The following is a 23,168-nucleotide window of genomic DNA, read 5'->3' as shown; positions in this document are numbered from 1 at the left end:
ATCAGCCACTCGGAATTCGAGGGACGCCATCTTGGATGACGTCCCTTAAAGGAACAGTCATTCGTCGTTCAGTCGTCGGTCCGGATGGATGTTCCGCGCTGGAGGTCTTCAGGATCCTGCCGCTTCGCTCCGGATGGAAGACCATAGAAGATGCCGCCTGGATGATGACTTCAATCGGATGGAAGATCCTCTTCTGCCCCGCTTGGATGAAGACTTTGACCGGATCATGGACCTCTTCAGCCCCCGCTTGGGCTTGGATCAGGACATCGGAGGAGCTCTTCAGGACGGATCGGTGAACCTGGATGGTGAAGACAAGGTAGGAAGATCTTCAGGGGCTTAGTGTTAGGTTTATTTAAGGGGGGTTTGGGTTAGATTAGGGGTATGTGGGTGGTGGGTTGTAATGTTGGGGGGGGGGGTATTGCATTTATTCTTTTACAGGCAAAAGAGCTGAAATTCTTGGGGCATGCCCCGCAAAGGGCCCTGTTCAGGGCTGGTAAGGTAAAAGAGCTTGTAACTTTTTTAATTTAGAATAGGGTAGGGAATTTTTTATTTTGGGGGGCTTTGTTATTTTATTAGGGGGCTTAGAGTAGGTGTAATTAGTTTAAAATTGTTGTAATATTTTTCTTATGTTTGTAAATATTTTTTTATTTTCTGTAACTTAGTTCTTTTTTATTTTTTGTACTTTAGCTAGTTTATTTAATTGTATTTATTTGTAGGAATTGTATTTAATTTATTTATTGATAGTGTAGTGTTAGGTTAATTGTAGGTAATTGTAGGTAGTTTATTTAATTATTTTATTGATAGGGTAGTGTTAGGTTTAATTATAACTTAGGTTAGGATTTATTTTACAGGTAAATTTGTTATTATTTTAACTAGGTAACTATTAAATAGTTCTTAACTATTTAATAGCTATTGTACCTGGTTAAAATAATTACAAAGTTGCCTGTAAAATAAATATTAATCCTAAAATAGCTACAATATAATTATAATTTATATTGTAGCTATATTAGGATTTATTTTACAGGTAAGTATTTAGCTTTAAATAGGAATCATTTATTTAATAAGAGTTAATTTATTTCGTTAGATGTAAATTATATTTAAGTTAGGGGGGTGTTAGTGTTAGGGTTAGACTTAGCGTTAGGGGTTAATCCATTTATTAGAATAGCGGTGAGCTCCGCTCGGAAGATTAGGGGTTAATAATTGAAGGTAGGTGTCGGCGATGTTAGGGAGGGCAGATTAGGGGTTAATACTATTTATGATAGGGTTAGTGAGGCGGATTAGGGGTTAATAAGTGTAGGCAGGTGTCGGCGACGTTGAGGGGGGCAGATTAGGGGTTAATAAATATAATATAGGGGTCGGCGATGTTAGGGCAGCAGATTAGGGGTACATAGGGATAACGTAGGTTGCGGCGGTTTACGGAGCGGCAGATTAGGGGTTAAAAAAATATGCAGGGGTCAGCGATAGCGGGGGCGGCAGATTAGGGGTTAATAAGTGTAAGGTTAGGGGTGTTTAGACTCGGGGTACATGTTAGAGTGTTAGGTGCAGACGTAGGAAGTGTTTCCCCATAGGAAACAATGGGGCTGCGTTAGGAGCTGAACGCTGCTTTTTTGCAGGTGTTAGGTTTTTTTCCAGCTCAAACAGCCCCATTGTTTCCTATGGGAGAATCGTGCACGAGCACGTTTTTGAGGCCGGCCGCGTCCGTAAGCAACTCTGGTATCGAGAGTTGCATTTGCGGTAAAAATGCTCTACGCTCCTTTTTTGGAGCCTAACGCAGCATTTGTTTGAACTCTCGATACCAGAGTTAATTTTATGGTGCGGCCAGAAAAAAGCCCGCGGAGCGTTAACAGCCCTTTTACCGCCAAACTCCAAATCTAGGCCTTGGTTTGTTTAATTAAGTTGGTTTAAGTTATTTGTTAAAATGTTTGTACAATTTAAATTAACTCTCACTGTGCAGCTACAGAGTCTGACCTCCCACATAAAAACTGATTGGAACTTGACATCACAGTGGAACAGGTCGTAAAAAATGAAAGAGAACTTTGGAAAGTTGATAGATAGATAGGACTAATTTCGGCGGGAACTGGAAAGAGGGAAGAAGTGGCCAGTGGGTCACAATGTTATATTTAAAGAGGTGCCGATACTTGTGTTATGTCTCTTGTTATTATGTACTGTATGTAAGATTTTAAAGCTGCACAAACAAAAGATTTTCAATAAAAAGATTTAAATATAAACGGAGGGCCAGTGTAGCAGAAGTCATTCCTATGACCTAAGTACCAGCACGAAACGCGTAAGGACTCCTGTTCTTGCTGCCTCTATGTACCCTGTTTTTATTCAGTTTCATTAAAAGTTATTTTTTAACTTTCTAATCTGTAGCGTGCAGCGGTTTTTCCTTTTTTCAATTTTTTACATTGACCAGGTAATTTCAATTACCGAATCGCAAATAAAACAATTAGCCAGTCTAAGCAATTTTAAACATTCTTGAATGCCCTCCAAAGAGGCCTCATCAGACACTAGACCAGATCTTAGCATTAAGACAGATAATTTGAATAATAGCGTCACAGATGAATGAATTTGCAGTTTTTAGGGCATGATTGAGATTTTGAATATCCTCCAAACGAGATTCTACCGAAATCAGATAAGAATGTATCACACCAAAAAGTGGCAGCCCCAGCCACCACAACAATACTTACTGGAGGTTGGAAAAGCAAACCCCCCTAAAGAAAGACCTCGCTCAGATAACCCTCTTGCTTTCTATCCATAGGGTGCTTAAAAGATGTCCTATCCTCCAGAGAGATAGTAGTGTGTTTAGCCAGGGTGGAAATGGCACCGTCTACCTTAGCAACAGTATTCTATATTTCAAGATGGCTATCAGTTACTGGAAACATTCTCTTAAAGCTTGGAGAAGGTGTTTCCCAGTCCTTCGTTATAATATCTGCTACCAATGAAGGCACTGGAAAAAACTTTTTTTCAGCTTAGACTTAAATACCTTGTCTAATTTAACCACCCGTTTACCCTCAGAGGGTTTAGACTCAGGTACACCTATCTAATGTACTTAAAACCTCTTTATGTATTTTAAATGCTCAATTTTAAGCTCTACTTCAGAGCTAGCAAGGAGTCAACATCAAAAGATTGTATATGGCATTGCTGGAGTAGAGGTCGCCTTTTGCAGCTGTATAACTGCCATATTTGGGCATAAAGAGGCCTGTGAATCTGCAGAATGCCCTAAGGTAGAATGAGGTGGTGGGGATATCGCAGATGTCTGAATATCAGGACCCCTTGATTAGCACTGCGGAATCTGTTGGCGCTCTACAAATAACCGATAATAATGAGACTGCAGAACAGATATAAGGCATGAGCTGCACAATTGAGCAGGACGGGGGACACAGTATGAGACTTGCATAGCCTATATTTATTTACATCAAATAAAGGAGTAGAACCGATCTCCTTCATACTGAATATATAAAGACTACAGGATATAATCCTGATGGTGCACCCAATAATTGAAAGAATTGGAAATTTATTGTCAATAAAAATACTGCAATTCTAAGATATTCTCCCAAACTGTTTTGCCCCAAAAAACTACTGTGGGTAGATGCTCTGTTCGAGGCGCCTTACCACCTACGGTATCAGACTGAGACTTCCGTGCTGCCGTTCCACTCCAAAGCTGTTGCGCTCTGACACAGAGGCAGAAGTGGAGCCAAACTGCCTGCTGTGGGAACAGTTGACACCCCCACTGCCACAAGCCCTGTGTTACGAAGAGTGCTCTAGATAGAGTTAGTACAGAGCCTATATCCGTATCCTCGAACGCTATCTGAATGAGTTTGGCAATAATACTCCTCTCGTGAGTGCCAAGAGTAAGAGTGAGCTATTTGGAGGTGTGAAGCTGACAACCCCTGAATCCCACATCAGGTGGTATCAGCGCGCACCGGGTCCAAATGGCAAGTCCAGTCGGAGGACCCAGTGCCGTTTAAGTCTATAGCTCTGCCATGCTCCTCTAAGATATCCCCTGTCTGAGGTCTCAAGTCCCAGAATTGCCATAGTATAGTGTGCATAATAAAGGAGTTAGATTTAACCACTTACTGTCCCTTGGTCTGTAGTAAAAAAACAAACTTTTAGACTGTTGGCAAGGGATAGTAATCGATCCCCAAAATCTCTTTCTTGGTTAAGTCCCTCTAGAGACACCCCCCACAGAACCACAGGATGTCAGGAAAAAAAAAAAAAAGTATGTCTCATCCTTGTCCCCTCCAGTTACTGACCACTGGGACTCATGTGGGAATGCAGGCACCTTGCACCCGGAGGAGGCTTGTGAACTTCCCAGCAATACCAGTGCTTCAAATATTCAACCTATCCCTCTCTTCCAGGAACTGTCCTTTGAGGGAGAAAATCTTCATAACTCCTCTGTTCTCTCCATGAAGAGGAAAATAACTACTGGGAGAGAAAGGGAAGTGGGAGGGATATTTGAAGGTTTGGATTGGGGTGTCTTTGCCTCCTCCTGGTGGCCAGGTGAAGTATTCCCAAGAGTAAGGTCATGGATTCACAACTATTAGAAATAAAATTATACCTACCGACACTCGTCAACCAGTAGAATGTCAAACCAGTACTGAAACATATCAGCAGAGGTTATAGAATATGAGTATATTGCATAGAAGGAGGCAAAAGGCAAGTCCCTGTGACCAGTTCCCATGATGTGAAAAAGCCACCAACCATACTCCATAAACATCCGTCTGACACACACTGTACTATGAGGGGAAAACAAGCATCAACATAGACTGAAACCCCTCTCTCTGAAGAATGAAGATGTGCATTTGATTCTACAACCACCTCCAGCTGAGGCACAGACAAGACTAAGGTACCTGTGAGGTGGGAGGGGTTTTATAGAGCTCTTGAGGTTTGGGAACCTTTGCCTCCTCCTAGTAGTAGGGAACGGTAATTCCCAGAAGTAACGGATGCTGGACTCTCACCACCTGTATGAAAGAAATGTACTTTTACCCTCCTCCAGAGGGACAGGAGACTTTGTAGTTATCCTGAGACTGGGCATCAGGCAACGCAACATTCAGTTTTAAATGACAACTTACAGTACCGTTTCTGATAGACTATGGTGAAGGAAACAAGAAAAGAAAAGTCCACCATGCTTTCATGGGCTCTACCCACGGATTGATTTACTATAAAGCCCAGAAAAACAAAATGTATGCTTACCTGATAAATTTATTTCTCTTGTGGTGTATCCAGTCCACGGATTCATCAATTACTTGTGGGATATTCTCCTTCCCAACAGGAAGCTGCAAGAGGATCACCCACAGCAGAGCTCTCTATATAGCTCCTCCCCTAACTGCCACCTCCCAGTCATTCGACCGAAGACAAGCAAGAGAAAGGAGAAACTATAGGGTGCAGTGGTGACTGTAATTTAAAAATTTAAAAAACACCTGCCTTAAAATGACAGGGCGGGCCGTGGACTGGATACACCACAAGATAAATAAATTTATCAGGTAAGCATAAATTTTGTTTTCTCTTGTAAGGTGTATCCAGTCCACGGATTAATCCATTACTTGTGGGATACCAATACCAAAGCTATAGGACACAGATGAAGGGAGGGACAAGGCAGGAACTTAAACGGAAGGCACCACTGCCTGTAAGACTTTTCTCCCAAAAATAGCCTCCGAAGAAGCAAAAGTATCAAATTTGTAGAATTTAGAAAAAGTATGAAGCGAAGACCAAGTCGCCGCCTTACAAATCTGTTCAACAGAAGCCTCATTTTTAAAAGCCCATGTGGAAGCCACTGCTCTAGTGGAATGAGCTGTAATTCTTACAGGAGGCTGCTGGCCAGCAGTCTCATAAGCTAAGCGGATTATACTTCTTAACCAAAAGGAAAGAGAAGTTGCAGAAGCCTTTTGGCCTTTCCTCTGTCCAGAGTAGACAACAAACAATGCAGATGTTTGACGAAAATCTTTAGTAGCTTGTAAATAAAACTTTAAAGCACGAACCATGTCAAGATTGTGTAACAGACGTTCCTTCTTTGAAGAAGGATTAGGACACAATGACGGAACAACAATCTCCTGATTGATATTCTTATTAGATACCACCTTAGGAAGAAACCCAGGTTTGGTACGCAACACTACCTTATCTGCATGGAAGATCAGATAAGGGGAAATCACACTGTAAGGCAGATAAAACTGAAACTCTTCGAGCCGAAGAGATAGCTACCAAGAACAGAACTTTAAGAACTAAATTTAAACTCCATGGCGGAGCAACAGGTTTAAACACAGGCTTGATTCTAACTAAAGCCTGACAAAACGCCTGAACGTCTGGAACTTCCGCTGCAAAAGAATAGACAGAGCAGAAATCTGTCCCTTTAAGGAACTAGCCGACAATCCTTTCTCCAATCCTTCTTGGAAAAAAGACAATATCCTGGGAATCCTGACTTTACTCCATGAGTAACCCTTGGATTCACACCAATGAAGATATTTACACCATATCTTATGATAGATTTTCCTGGTGACAGGCTTTCGAGCCTGAATTAAGGTATCAATGACCGACTCGGAAAAACCACGCTTTGATAAAATCAAGCGTTCAATCTCCAAGCAGTCAGACGCAGAGAAATTAGATTTGGATGTTTGAAGGGACCTTGAAGTAGAAGGTCCGGCCTCAGCGGCAGAGTCCATGGTGGAAAGGATTACATGTCCACCAGATCTGCGTACCAAGTCCTGCGTGGCCACGCAGGAGCTATCAAAATCACCGAAGCTCTCTCCTGTTTGATCTTGGCAATCAGCCGAGGGAGCAAAGGAAACGGTGGAAACACATAAGCCAGGCTGAAGGACCAGGGTGCTGCTAGAGCATCTATCAGCGCTGCCTGGGGATCCCTTGACCTGGACCCGTAAAAAGGAAGTTTGGCGTTCTGACGAGACGCCATGAGATCCAGTTCTGGTTTGCCCCATAGTTAAATCAGCTGGGCAAATACCTCCGGATGGAGCTCCCACTCCCCCGGAAGAAAAGTCTGCCGACTTAGAAAATCCGCCTCCCAGTTCTCTACTCCTGGGATATGGATAGCTGAGAGATGGCAAGAGTGAACCTCTGCCCATAGAATTATCTTTGAAACCTCCAACATTGCCAGGGGGCTCCTTGTTCCCCCCTGATGGTTGATATAGGCTACAGTCGTGATGTTGTCCGACTGAAATCTGATGAACCTGACAGCAGCTAGCTGAGGCCAAGCCTGAAGAGCATTGAATATCGCTCTTAATTCCAGAATGTTTATTGGAAGGAGAGCCTCCTCCTGAGTCCACGAGCCCTGAGCCTTCAGGGAGTTCCAAACTGCACCCCAGCCTAGAAGGCTGGCATCTGTCGTTACTATAGTCCAATCTGGCCTGCGGAAGCTCATCCCCTTGGACAGATGGACCTGAGATAGCCACCAGAGAAGAGAATCCCTGGTTTCTTGATCCAGATTTAGTAGAGGGGACAAATCTGTGTAATCCCCATTCCACTGACTAAGCATGCAAAGTTGCAGCGGTCTGAGATGTAGGCGGGCAAACGGTACTATGTCCATTGCCGCTACCATTAAACCGATTACTTCCATACACTGAGCCACTGAAGGACGAGAAGTGGAATAAAGAACACGGCAAGAGACAAAATAGCTTGAGGTTCCGGTGGAGGAGGAGCTACACAGTTGCAGCTGAGCTCGTTCCTCCAGTCTCCTGGACACTGGCGGTACTCTCATCGCGCCAGCCCCTGACCCGGGGCTCCCTTTTGGACAGTCATAAGAACCACTCCGGACCCATTAACAGTGGCACACCATCCCACTGTTGCGCCCTTATCACTAGCTACTTGGCATTCAGTCAATACTCTTTAATCCACTAAAGACAATACAAGCTAATAGTCTTTTCATGACTCTTAGCGTTACTGTTTTGGATACTCTTCTCTACTAACGACTGCGGCTTCCCCTGCTGCCCTCTCTCTGTTCCCCTTCGATACTGTTGTCTCTATCGGACCTGGTCCTCCCCCCTCCTTATACCCGCCACCCCTTACAGCCTACGAGGAAGTTGGTGCTCCTAATTACCTTCACGCGGCTGCCCTGTTAGCCGGTCCTGCTGACTGAGGGTTCGTCTTTCTCTCTCCCCCCCCCCACGGTGTTGCGCGGGGGGGAACTGGAGCCGGTTGGGAGCGTGGATCAGGAGCACGGTTTGCCCCCCTGCTGTTCGGCCGCACGGCGCGGCACCGCCCACTCCCCCCCCACCGGTGCTGCGTGGGGGGAGTTGAGCGCGGTCTTTGGCTGAAGAGCCGATTTGGAGGTGTCTGGTGTGATCCTGGGGCCAAGCCGGTTGGAAGCAATCCGGCGACCATCGAGGAGGCTGGCTGATGTACTATCATAGGAGGGGGTGAGTGAGTTTCTTTTTACCCAATATAAGTAAATATACTGCCTGTGGGAGCAGCTGTAGAGTGCAGCGGGGTCCCAGAGAACAGAATTGGGAATATATTTGCCTAAATCGACTTATCCATTGGGGCTAACAAGGGCCTGATCCTGAAAAGATAAAGGAAGTTAAATCTTGAGGTCTCAATAGACACAAGAACTCTCCGATGAACTTTTCTATGTTAAGCAAATAGCTATTCTGAAACCTATTCCTTTCGGAGAAGTTCCCTCATCATAGATTTACCTTTAGAAGAACAATATACCCCAGTGCAAAGAAGGACGCTCGGCTGAGATTGGTCTGCCCTAATTCTGGACAGAGGGCGAATGTATGAGATATGGACATTCCTATGTTATAACTGGCCTTGTTAAAATGCACTCTGCTCATTAAATAGATATTGAGGGATTTTTTTTCCTGTAGGGTGAAACAGGAGAAGACACTACGGAGCTTTGGCTGATTTATGTTTTTTTATGTGTTTTTTCTGATTATAGGCTGGACTTTTAAGAGTTAACTGCAGAAGCAGTTCCTGCATACATAACTGCGTTCTTCTGTGATTCTGTGTTTTACCTAAAACATTATTAGTTCTCCTTAAAAGTACACTCAAAGTTACTTGTCAGCAAAGGCTGTGGCAGATTTGTTCTCTTTTTTTTTTTTTAATCTCCTTTTTTTCCTCTCTTCCTTGTTTTTCTTATGTTGCAATAGGCCACGCTAGAACTTGCATGCTTTATTCAAACATAATATTTAGGGTAGGATCTTTAGCTCTATATAGTCAACAAAATTGATAATTTTTCTCTTTTTTTTGGAGGGGGAGAAAGAGAGAAAAGAAAAAACATAACAGAGACTAAATATTCTATCTGGCTAGTATGAATACTGATCTATAGAGCTCTGACTTCACTTGTTAAATCCTAAGCAAGCATCCCATGTTTTGAATGTTTATTTCTGTACACATTATGGCTGGTTAAACTTCTGATCTCTCTTGCTAGTGGATCAAGAAAGTCAAATCATTAGGTACCCACACAGCAGAGAAGACCAATCTAGTGGTTGTAAGTAGTATCTACTTTCTTTGTTTAAAGAGTATCAAAGTCTCTGAAAGGCAATCCGTCAAGCTCATAACTAAGTTCAGTCTAAACTAATTTATTTTAGGCTCTCCTGGTCAAACATCAGGCAAAACATAAACTACACGCATTCTCAGTCTTAAGCATTGTCTCTAGCTCTACTGCCCTCTTTATAAAAGGGAGAAATAAGGCATAAATTAAGGTCAAACTCCTTTCTCCTTAAACACAATCTACAGGAGGCACTTGTTTGCCTAATATTTATTATAAGTTTTTGTGGGTCCCATCCCTTCCTATCTTAAATTGAAGTCAAGGGAAGTTCTGAGTTTATTCTCTCCTCTGCTGTCACCACTGGCGAAGGAGCCCATTCACTTCACTTGGTCTAAATCACCAATCCCCCCCCCCCCTTTTTTTTTTTCTTCACCTCCCCCCATTACTTCACTATTAAAATTGCTGCACTTGCACTATTTCCTCACTTCCCCACTCCCAATCCTCACTATTTCTTCTGAAATTAATTGATTAGTCACTGGGAGGATTCTCCCCCTAGGAACATTCCCTCTACTTTTTCACAATTGTTTTCTTTCTTTTCTTCTTTTTTTAAACACTGGTGCACATGGAAAAAAAATTTCACACTCACTTGAAAACTCCCTCGCCAACGATGGCGGCAAGACAAAGAGATAGAAGAGCTAAAAACACCACAGACGCCCTGACCGAGCCTCAAATTCCGGCCACACCACCTCTACCACCTGATACCTTTAACATGCAAATTTTGATCACTAAAATCTCAGAGGCCCTGACACCTAATTTCGAAGCACTTAAGTTCGAGATCAAGCAAGACATCACTTCACTGTCACAAGAAGTTAGGCAATTTGCTAATAGAATCAATGAGGTCGAACAAAGGGTCTCAGACCTGGAAGATCTGACTACACTACATAGCGCCAACTTAGAGACAGCCAACTCATCTATCACTATATTACAGGCCAAATTAGAAGACCTTGAGAACCGCGCCCGTAGGAACAACATACGGATAATTGGAATTCCTGAGGATGGGACCCATGAGAACCTGAACCTGTTTGTTACAGAAACTTTGCCGCAACTTCTTAAAATGCCACCTAATCACCCCAAAATTGTAGTCGAAAGAGTACATAGGCTAGGAAAACCCTGGACAGATAATAAAGGGAATCACAGGCCTAGACCTGTGATCGCCAAGCTCCTTAATTTCCAAGACAAAGTTACACTATTGCAATTCTTCCGCAAGAACCAACCTATATTGTCAGGTGAATCTAGAATTCTCCTCTTTCAGGATTTCTCAATTGAGACATCCTCCAAGAGAAGAGCACTTGCTCCAATTTGTTCTAGATTAATTCAACAAGGCCACCAAGCCACCATTATCTACCCAGCAAAATTGAAAATTACGGATGGCACAAACACCCGTGTTTTCAATTCTATCTCGGAAGTAGACCAATATTTAAAAGAATCTAACCTGTCAATCAGACAATTGCCAGATCAAAGATAAGACATCAGTATCCTTTAATTTACTCTTCCCTTTCTTCTGTAATCTTCTGGGTTTTTTTTCTATATTATATGGAATATTTTAGCCAGGATGCTGTGATCAGGAGGGAACTTGAAAGTTCCTGCTTTTTTTTCTCTCTCTTCTTGTTTCTTTCCTTTCCGTTTTTTTTTTTTTTTTTTTTCCTGCTATTCCAACACTTAGCTGGTAAACCTTAAAGTAGTATCTTGGAATGTGGGTGGGATTTCCACCCCCATTAAAAGAAAATCTATCCTTACGCACTTGAGAAAACTAAATACTAACATAGCATTTTTACAAGAGACTCACTTATCTTCAGAAGAATCCTTAAAACTTAAAGTTACATGGGTCAAAGAAATCTTCTTTTCCCCAGGTGTGGGAAGGAAGAGAGGGGTAGCCATCTTATTAGGGAAAAAAATAAATTCAGAGGTTATGTAGAGTTAGGCAGATACGCAGGGCAGATTTGTACTGATAAAGATAAAAATAGACAAAGAAATTTATACTTTATGTAACGTCTATGCTCCCAACAAGCTTGACCCAGCTTTCTGGTCTAAAATACAGGCCAAGATCCTTTCTGTTCAAGAGGGACATCTGGTTCTTGGAGGAGATTTCAATATGGCCCCCAAATGCCCATTGGATAGAGCTAGACTCATGTCAAAACCAACTAAGCAAAAAAGAGATAACCTAGAAGCCAAACTACTGAAAGTAATTATGCAGAATTTAGCAATCAAGGATATTTGGAGACTTCAGAATCCCGACACCAGAAATTTTACTTGTTTATCTAAGGCCCACAAGTCACTGTCTAGGATCGATCTATTCCTTATTAATAATAGAGTGTCTAGGTCAGAGGTGAAGTCGGGTATCCTTCCTATTTTTCTCTCAGATCATGGTCCTATTTATGTAGAATTCCAAACGAATCCGCTGAAAAAACATAATTTATGCTTACCTGATAAATTCCTTTCTCCTGTAGTGTAGTCAGTCCACGGGTCATCCATTACTTATGGGATATTAACTCCTCCCCAACAGGAAGTGCAAGAGGATCACCCAAGCAGAGCTGCTATATAGCTCCTCCCCTCTACGTCATACCCAGTCATTCGACCGAAACCAAACGAGAAAGGAGAAACTATAGGGTGCAGTGGTGACTGGAGTTTAATTTAAATTTTAGACCTGCCATAAAAAACAGGGCGGGCCGTGGACTGACTACACTACAGGAGAAAGGAATTTATCAGGTAAGCATAAATTATGTTTTCTCCTGTTAAGTGTAGTCAGTCCACGGGTCATCCATTACTTATGGGATACCAATACCAAAGCTAGAAGTACACGGATGACGGGAGGGAAAGGCAGGATCTTTACACAGAAGGAACCACTGCCTGAAGAACCTTTCTCCCAAAAACAGCCTCAGAAGAAGCAAAAGTGTCAAATTTGTAAAATTTGGAAAAAGTATGAAGAGAAGACCAAGTTGCAGCCTTGCAAATCTGTTCAACAGAGGCCTCATTCTTAAAGGCCCACGTGGAAGCCACAGCTCTCGTAGAATGAGCTGTAATTCTTTCAGGAGGCTGCTGTCCAGCAGTCTCATAGGCTAAACGTATTATGCTACGAAGCCAAAAAGAGAGAGAGGTAGCAGATGCTTTTTGACCTCTCCTCTGACCAGAATAAACTACAAACAGGGAAGATGTTTGGCGAAAATCTTTAGTTGCCTGTAAATAAAATTTCAAGGCACGGACTACGTCTAGATTGTGCAGAAGTCGTTCCTTCTTTGAAGAAGGGTTAGGGCACAATGATGGAACAACAATCTCTTGATTCATATTCTTGGTAGTGACTACCTTAGGTAAGAACCCAGGTTTAGTACGCAGAACTACCTTGTCTGAATGAAAAATCAGATAAGGAGAATCACAATGTAAGGCCGATAACTCAGAGACTCTACGAGCCGAGGAAATAGCCATTAGAAACAGAACTTTCCAAGATAACAGCTTGATATCAATGGAGTGAAGGGGTTCAAACGGAACACCCTGTAAAACGTTAAGAACTAAGTTTAAGCTCCACGGTGGAGCAACAGTCTTAAACACAGGCTTAATCCTGGCCAAAGCCTGACAAAAAGCCTGAACGTCTGGAACTTCTGACAGACGTTTGTGTAAAAGGATGGACAGAGCTGAGATCTGTCCCTTTAAAGAACTTGCAGATAAACCCTTTTCTAAACCTTCTTGTAGAAAAGATAATATCCTAGGAATCCTAACCTTACTCCATGAGTAACTCTTGGATTCGCACCAGTGTAAATATTTACGCCATATTTTATGGTAAATTTTCCTTGTAACAGGTTTCCTAGCCTGTATTAAGGTATCAATTACTGACTCCGAAAATCCACGCTTTGATAAAATCAAGCGTTCAATCTCCATGCAGTCAGCTTCAGAGAAATTAGATTTTGATGTTTGAAAGGACCCTGAATTAGAAGGTCCTGTCTCAGAGGCAGAGACCAAGGTGGACAGGATGACATGTCCACTAGATCTGCATACCAGGTCCTGCGTGGCCACGCAGGCGCTATTAGAATCACCGATGCTTTCTCCTGTTTGATCCTGGCAATCAATCGAGGAAGCATCGGGAAGGGTGGAAACACATAAGCCATCTTGAAGGTCCAAGGTGCTGTCAAAGCATCTATCAGGACCGCTCCCGGGTCCCTGGACCTGGACCCGTAACAAGGAAGCTTGGCGTTCTGGCGAGACGCCATGAGATCCATATCTGGTTTGCCCCAACGTCAAAGTATTTGTGCAAAGACCTCTGGATGAAGTTCTCACTCCCCCGGATGAAAAGTCTGGCGACTTAGGAAATCCGCCTCCCAGTTCTCCACGCCTGGGATGTGGATCGCTGACAGGTGGCAAGAGTGAGACTCTGCCCAGCGAATTATCTTTGATACTTCCATCATCGCTAGGGAACTCTTTGTCCCTCCCTGATGATTGATGTAAGCCACAGTCGTGATGTTGTCCGACTGAAACCTGATGAACCTCAGAGATGCTAACTGAGGCCAAGCCAGAAGGGCATTGAGAACTGCTCTTAATTCCAGAATGTTTATTGGAAGGAGACTCTCCTCCTGAGTCCATGATCCCTGAGCCTTCAGGGAATTCCAGACAGCGCCCCAGCCTAGTAGGCTGGCGTCTGTTGTTACAATTGTCCAGTCTGGTCTGCTGAAGGGCATCCCCCTGGACAGATGTGGCCGAGAAAGCCACCATAGAAGAGAATCTCTGGTCTCTTGATCCAGATTCAGCATAGGGGACAAATCTGAGTAATCCCCATTCCACTGACTTAGCATGCACAATTGCAGCGGTCTGAGATGCAGGCGTGCAAAAGGTACTATGTCCATTGCCGCTACCATTAAGCCGATTACCTCCATGCATTGAGCCACTGACGGGTGTTGAATGGAATGAAGGACACGGCAAGCATTTAGAAGTTTTGTTAGCCTGTCCTCTGTCAGGTAAATTTTCATTTCTACAGAATCTATAAGAGTCCCCAAGAAGGGAACTCTTGTGAGTGGCAATAGAGAACTCTTTTCTACGTTCACCTTCCACCCATGCGACCTTAGAAATGCCAGAACTAACTCTGTATGAGACTTGGCAGTTTGGAAATTTGATGCTTGTATCAGAATGTCGTCTAGGTACGGAGCTACCGCTATTCCTCGCGGTCTTAGTACCGCCAGAAGAGAGCCCAGTACCTTTGTAAAGATTCTTGGAGCCGTAGCTAACCCGAAGGGAAGAGCTACAAACTGATAATGCCTGTCTAGGAAGGCAAACCTTAGGTACCGGTAATGATCCCTGTGAATCGGTATGTGAAGGTACGCATCCTTTAGATCCACTGTGGTCATGTATTGACCCTTTTGGATCATGGGTAAGATTGTCCGAATAGTTTCCATTTTGAACGATGGAACTCTTAGGAATTTGTTTAGGATCTTTAAATCCAAGATTGGTCTGAAGGTTCCCTCTTTTTTGGGAACCACAAACAGATTTGAGTAAAACCCTTGTCCGTGTTCCGACCGCGGAACCGGGTGGATCACTCCCATTAACAAAAGATCTTGAACACAGCGTAGAAACGCCTCTTTCTTTGTCTGGTTTGTTGACAACCTTGAAAGATGAAATCTCCCTTTGGGAGGAGAAGCTTTGAAGTCCAGAAGATATCCCTGGGCTATGATCTCTAACGCCCAGGGATCCTGGACATCTCTTGCCCAAGCCTGGGCGAAGAGAGAAAGTCTGCCCCCTACTAGATCCGTTGCCGGATCGGGGGCCCTCACTTCATGCTGTCTTAGGGGCGGCAGCAGGTTTTCTGGCCTGCTTGCCCTTGTTCCAGGTCTGGTTAGGTTTCCAGCCCTGTCTGTAACGAGCAACAGTTCCTTCCTGTTTTGTAGCGGAGGAAGTTGATGCTGCTCCTGCCTTGAAGTTACGAAAGGCACGAAAATTAGACTGTCTAGCCCTTGGTTTGGCTCTGTCTTGAGGCAGGGCATGTCCCTTACCTCCAGTAATGTCAGCGATAATTTCTTTCAAACCAGGCCCAAATAATGTCTGCCCTTTGAAAGGTATGTTAAGCAACTTAGATTTAGAAGTCACATCGGCTGACCAGGATTTTAGCCACAGCGCTCTGCGCGCCTGGATGGCGAATCCGGAATTCTTAGCCGTAAGCTTAGTTAAATGTACTACGGCATCAGAAATAAATGAATTAGCTAGCTTAAGGACTCTAAGCTTGTCTATGATTTCATCCAATGGAACTGAGCTAATGGTCTCCTCTAGAGACTCAAACCAAAATGCCGCCGCAGCCGTGACAGGCGCAATGCATGCGAGAGGTTGTAATATAAAACCTTGTTGAGTAAACATTTTCTTAAGGTAACCCTCTAATTTTTTGTCCATTGGATCTGAAAAGGCACAGCTATCCTCCACCGGGATAGTGGTACGCTTAGCCAGAGTAGAAACTGCTCCTTCCACCTTAGGGACCGTCTGCCATAAGTCCCGTGTGGTGGCGTCTATTGGAAACATTTTTCTAAATATAGGAGGGGGGAAAAGGGCACACCGGGCCTATCCCACTCCTTAGTAATAATTTCTGTAAGTCTCTTAGGTATAGGAAAGACGTCGGTACCGCATAGTATCTATCCAGCCTACATAATTTCTCTGGGATTGCAACCGTGTTACAATCATTCAGAGCCGCTAATACCTCCCCTAATAATACACGGAGGTTCTCAAGCTTAAATTTAAAATTTGAAATGTCTGAGTCCAGTCTATTTGGATCAGATCCGTCACCCACAGAATGAAGCTCTCCGTCTTCATGTTCTGCCAATTGTGACGCAGTATCAGACATGGCTCTAACATTATCAGCGTACTCTGTTCTCACCCCAGAGTGGTCGCGTTTACCTCTAAGTTCTGGTAATTTAGATAAAACTTCAGTCATAACATTAGCCATGTCTTGTAAAGTGATTTGTAATGGCCGCCCTGATGTACTTGGCGTCGCAATATCACGCACCTCCTGAGCGGGAGATGCAGGTACTGACACGTGAGGAGAGTTAGTCGGCATAACTTTCCCCTCGTTGTCTGGTGAATTTTCTTAAAATGTACAGATTGACTTATTTAAAGTAGCATCAATGCAATTAGTACACAAATTTCTATTGGGCTCCACATTGGCTTTTGAACATATTGCACAAAGAGATTCCTCTGTGTCAGACATGTTAAAACAAACTAGCAATTAGACTAGCAAGCTTGGAAAATACTTTTCAAATAAATTTGCAAGCAATATAAAAAACGTTACTGTGCCTTTAAGAAGCACACAAAAACTGTCACAGTTGAATAACAATGAACCGGATTAGTTATAGAAACCAAATTTTCACAGTAAATGCATAAATTTAGCAAAGGATTGTACTCATTAGCAAATTAGCAATGGATGATTAACCCTTAATATCAGAAAAACGGATAACAATTGAAAATATAAGCGTTTTTATCACAGTCAAAGCACAGTCTCACAGGTCTGCTGTGAGTGATTACCTCCCTCAAAACTAGTTTTGAAGACCCCTGAGCTCTGTAGAGACGTCCTGGATCATGCAGGGAGAAGAAGGCAGACTGTGACTGAATTTCTAATGCGTAGTAAAAGCGCCAAAATAGGCCCCTCCCACTCACAATACAACAGTGAGGGAAGCTCAGAAAACAGAATTTATGCTTACCTGATAAATTACTTTCTCCAACGGTGTGTCCGGTCCACGGCGTCATCCTTACTTGTGGGATATTCTCTTCCCCAACAGGAAATGGCAAAGAGCCCAGCAAAGCTGGTCATATGATCCCTCCTAGGCTCCGCCTACCCCAGTCATTCGACCGACGTACAGGAGGAAATAGGCATAGGAGAAACCATATGATACCGTGGTGACTGTAGTTAGAGAAAATAATTCATCAGACCTGATTAAAAAAACCAGGGCGGGCCGTGGACCGGACACACCGTTGGAGAAAGTAATTTATCAGGTAAGCATAAATTCTGTTTTCTCCAACATAGGTGTGTCCGGTCCACGGCGTCATCCTTACTTGTGGGAACCAATACCAAAGCTTTAGGACACGGATGAAGGGAGGGAGCAAATCAGGTCACCTAAACGGCTTGCAAAACCTTTCTCCCAAAAATAGCCTCTGAAGAAGCAAAAGTATCAAATTTGTAAAATTTGGCAAAAGTGTGCAGTGAAGACCAAGTCGCTGCCTTACATATCTGGTCAACAGAAGCCTCGTTCTTGAAGGCCCATGTGGAAGCCACAGCCCTAGTGGAGTGAGCTGTGATTCTTTCAGGAGGCTGCCGTCCGGCAGTCTCATAAGCCAAACGGATAATGCTTTTAAGCCAAAAGGAAAGAGAGGTAGAAGTCGCTTTTTGACCTCTCCTTTTACCAGAATAAACAACAAACAAAGAAGAAGTTTGTCTGAAATCTTTAGTGGCCTCTAAATAGAATTTTAGAGCACGGACTACGTCCAAATTGTGTAACAAACGTTCCTTCTTTGAAACTGGATTCAGGCACAAAGAAGGTACAACTATCTCCTGGTTAATATTCTTGTTGGAAACAACTTTCGGAAGAAAACCAGGCTTAGTACGCAAAACCACCTTATCTGCATGGAACACCAGATAGGGCGGAGAACACTGCAGAGCAGATAACTCTGAAACTCTTCTAGCAGAAGAAATTGCAACCAAAAACAAAACTTTCCAAGATAATAACTTAATATCTACGGAATGTAAGGGTTCAAACGGAACCCCTTGAAGAACTGAAAGAACTAGATTGAGACTCCAGGGAGGAGTCAAAGGTCTGTAAACAGGCTTGATTCTAACCAGAGCCTGAACAAACGCCTGAACGTCTGGCACAGCTGCCAGCCTTTTGTGAAGTAAAACAGATAACGCAGAAATCTGTCCCTTCAGAGAACTTGCAGATAATCCCTTCTCCAAACCCTCTTGTAGAAAGGATAAAATCCTAGGAATTTTTATCTTGTTCCATGGGAATCCTTTAGATTCACACCAATAGATATATTTTTTCCATATCTTATGGTAAATCTTTCTAGTTACAGGCTTTCTAGCCTGAATAAGAGTATCTATTACAGAATCTGAAAACCCACGCTTTGATAAAATCAAGCGTTCAATCTCCAAGCAGTCAGTTGGAGAGAAACCAGATTCGGATGTTCGAATGGACCTTGAACAAGAAGGTCCTGTCTCAAAGGTAGCTTCCATGGTGGAGCCGATGACATATTCACCAGGTCTGCATACCAAGTCCTGCGTGGCCACGCAGGAGCTATCAAGATCACCGAAGCCCTCTCCTGGTTGATCCTGGCTACCAGCCTGGGAATGAGAGGAAACGGTGGGAAAACATAAGCTAGGTTGAAGGTCCAAGGTGCTACTAGTGCATCTACTAGAGTCGCCTTGGGATCCCTGGATCTGGACCCGTAACAAGGAACCTTGAAATTCTGGCGAGACGCCATCAGATCCATGTCTGGAATGCCCCATAATTGAGTTATTTGGGCAAAGATTTCCGGGTGGAGTTCCCACTCCCCCGGATGGAATGTCTGACGACTCAGAAAATCCGCTTCCCAATTTTCCACTCCTGGGATGTGGATTGCAGACAAGTGGCAGGAGTGATCCTCCGCCCATTGAATTATCTTGGTCACTTCCTCCATCGCCAGGGAACTCCTTGTTCCCCCCTGATGGTTGATATAAGCAACTGTCGTCATGTTGTCTGATTGAAACCTTATGAATTTGGCCTTTGCTAGATGAGGCCAAGCTTTGAGAGCATTGAATATCGCTCTCAGTTCCAGAATGTTTATCGGGAGAAGAGATTCTTCCCGAGACCATAGACCCTGAGCTTTCAGGGATTCCCAGACCGCGCCCCAGCCCACCAGACTGGCGTCGGTCGTGACAATGACCCACTCTGGTCTGCGGAAGCTCATTCCCTGTGACAGATTGTCCAGGATTAGCCACCAACGGAGTGAATCTCTGGTCCTTTGATCTACTTGAATCGTCGGAGACAAGTCTGTATAATCCCCATTCCACTGTCTGAGCATGCACAGTTGTAATGGTCTTAGATGAATTTGTGCAAAAGGAACTATGTCCATTGCTGCAACCATCAATCTAATTACTTCCATGCACTGCGCTATGGAAGGACGAAGAACAGAATGAAGAACTTGACAAGAGCTTAGAAGTTTTGATTTTCTGACCTCTGTCAGAAAAATTCTCATTTCTAAGGAGTCTATTATTGTTCCCAAGAAGGGAACTCTTGTTGACGGGGAAAGAGAACTTTTTTCTATGTTTACTTTCCATCCGTGAGATCTGAGAAAGGCTAGGACGATGTCCGTATGAGCCTTTGCCTTTGACAGAGACGACGCTTGAATCAGGATGTCGTCCAAGTACGGTACTACTGCAATGCCCCTTGGTCTTAGAACCGCCAGAAGGGACCCTAGTACCTTTGTGAAAATTCTCGGAGCAGTGGCTAACCCGAATGGAAGTGCCACAAACTGGAAATGCTTGTCCAGAAAAGCGAACCTTAGGAACTGATAATGTTCCTTGTGGATAGGAATATGGAGGTACGCATCCTTTAAATCCACCGTGGTCATGAATTGACCTTCCTGGATGGTAGGAAGGATCGTTCGAATGGTTTCCATTTTGAACGATGGAACCCTGAGAAATTTGTTTAGGATCTTGAGATCTAGAATTGGTCTGAACGTTCCCTCTTTTTTGGGAACTATGAACAGGTTGGAGTAAAACCCCATCCCTTGTTCTCTTATTGGAACTGGATGAATTACTCCCATCCTTAACAGGTCTTCTACACAATGTAAGAATGCCTGTCTTTTTATTTGGTTTGAAGATAATTGAGACCTGTGGAACCTTCCCCTTGGGGGTAGTTCCTTGAATTCCAGGGGATAACCTTGAGAAACTATTTCTAGTGCCCAAGGATCCTGAACATCTCTTGCCCAGGCCTGAGCAAAGAGAGAAAGTCTGCCCCCCACCAGATCCGGTCCCGGATCAGGGGCCATCCCTTCATGCTGTTTTGGTAGCAGTGGCAGGCTTCTTGGCCTGCTTACCCTTGTTCCAGCCTTGCATCGGTCTCCAGGCTGGTTTGGGGTTGAGAAGTATTACCCTCTTGCTTAGAGGATGTAGAAGTAGAGGCTGGTCCGTTTCTGCGAAAGGGACGAAAATTAGGCTTATTTCTAGCCTTAAAAGACCTATCCTGAGGAAGGGCGTGGCCCTTTCCTCCGGTGATGTCTGAAATAATCTCTTTCAAATCAGGCCCAAACAGTGTTTTGCCCTTGAAAGGGATGTTAAGTAATTTTGTCTTGGAAGACACATCCGCTGACCAAGACTTCAGCCAGAGCGCTCTGCGCGCCACGATAGCAAACCCTGATTTTCCGCCGCTAATCTCGCTAATTGCAAAGCGGCATCTAGAATAAAAGAGTTAGCCAGTTTAAGTGCATGAACTCTGTCCATAATCTCCTCATACGAAGATTCTTTATCGAGCGACTTTTCTAGTTCTTCGAACCAGAAACACGCTGCCGTAGTGACAGGAACAATGCATGAAATTGGTTGAAGAAGGTAACCTTGCTGAACAAACATTTTTTTAAGCAAACCCTCTAATTTTTTATCCATAGGATCTTTAAAAGCACAACTATCTTCTATGGGAATGGTAGTGCGTTTGTTTAGAGTAGAGACCGCCCCCTCGACCTTAGGGACTGTCTGCCATAAGTCCTTTCTGGGGTCGACTATAGGAAATAATTTCTTAAATATAGGGGGAGGCACAAAAGGTATGCCGGGCCTTTCCCATTCCTTGTTTACTATATCCGCCACCCGCTTGGGTATAGGAAAAAACATCGGGGGGCACCGGAACCTCTAGGAACTTATCCATCTTACATAATTTCTCTGGAATGACCAAATTGTCACAATCATCCAGAGTAGATAATACCTCCTTAAGCAGTGCGCGGAGATGTTCTAATTTAAATTTAAATGTTACAACATCAGGTTCAGCTTGTTGAGAAATTTTCCCTGAATCTGAAATTTCTCCCTCAGACAAAACCTCCCTCCTTGCCCCTTCAGATTGGTGTGAGGGTATGTCAGAAGCGTTATCATCAGCGTCCTCTTGCTCTTCAGTGTTTAAAACAGAGCAATCGCGCTTTCTTTGATAAGTAGGCATTTTAGATAAAATATTTGCAATAGAATTATCCATAACAGCCGTTAATTGTTGCATAGTAATAAGTATTGGCGCACTAGATGTACTAGGGGCCTCTTGTGTGGGCAAAACTGGTGTAGACACAGAAGGGGGTGATGCAGTACCATGCTTACTCCCCTCATCTGAAGAATCATCTTGGGCACTATTATTATCTGTGGCATCATTGTCCCTACTTTGTTTGGACACCATGTCACAATTATCACATATATTTAAATGGGGAGACACATTGGCTTTCATACATATAGAACATCGTTTATCTGATGGTTCAGACATGTTAAAAAGGCTTAAACTTGTCAACAAAGCACAAAAAACGTTTTAAAATAAAACCGTTACTGTCACTTTAAATTTTAAACAGAACACACTTTATTACTGAATATGCGAAAAAGTATGAAGCAATTGTTCAAAATTTACCAAAATTTCACCACAGTGTCTTAAAGCCTTAAAAGTATTGCACACCAAATTTGAAAGCTTTAACCCTTAAAATAACGGAACCGGAGCCGTTTTTACATTTAACCCCTATACAGTCCCAGGAATCTGCTTTGCTGAGACCCAACCAAGCCCAGAGGGGAATACGATACCAAATGACGCCTTCTATAAGCTTTTTCAGTGGATCTTAGCTCCTCACACATGCATCTGCATGCCTTGCCTTCAAAAACAACTGCGCATTAGTGGCGCGAAAATGAGGCTCTGCCTATGACTAGAGAAGGCCCCCATCTGAAAAAGGTGTCCATACAGTGCCTGCCGTTTTTTTAACAACAATCCCCAAGATTATAATAACTATAAAGCGCTATAATCTGTCAAATATGCTTAGCAAGTAATCGTTTTAGCCCAGAAAAATGTCTACCAGTTTTTTAAGCCCTTATAAAGCCTTTATTCTTATACTTAATCTAAGAAAATGGCTTACCGGTCCCCATAGGGAAAATGACAGCCTTCCAGCATTACCAAGTCGTGTTAGAAATGTGGCCATCATACCTCAGGCAGAAAAGTCTGCCAACTGCTTCCCCCAACTGAAGTTACTTCATCTCAACAGTCCTGTGTGGAAACAGCAATCGATTTTAGTAACGTTTGCTAAAATCATCTTCCTCTCACAAACAGAAATCTTCTTCTCTTTTCTGTTTCAGAGTAAATAGTACATACCAGCACTATTTTAAAATAACAAACACTTGATTGAAGAATAAAAACTACATTTAACACCAAAAAACTCTTAGCCATCTCCGTGGAGATGTTGCCTGTGCAACGGCAAAGAGAATGACTGGGGTAGGCGGAGCCTAGGAGGGATCATATGACCAGCTTTGCTGGGCTCTTTGCCATTTCCTGTTGGGGAATAGAATATCCCACAAGTAAGGATGACGCCGTGGACCGGACACACCTATGTTGGAGAAAACTGTTTTAATTCAAAACAAACGACAGCCATGTGGAAAATAACGCCCAAAACAATTTTTTCACCAAGTACCTCAGATAATTAAACGATTTAACATGCCAGCAAACGTTTAAAATCTAATTTA

This window comes from Bombina bombina, chromosome 1 (genome assembly GCF_027579735.1).
Source record: "Bombina bombina isolate aBomBom1 chromosome 1, aBomBom1.pri, whole genome shotgun sequence".
Taxonomy (NCBI): domain Eukaryota; kingdom Metazoa; phylum Chordata; class Amphibia; order Anura; family Bombinatoridae; genus Bombina; species Bombina bombina.
Note: the sequence above shows the minus strand (reverse complement) of the source record.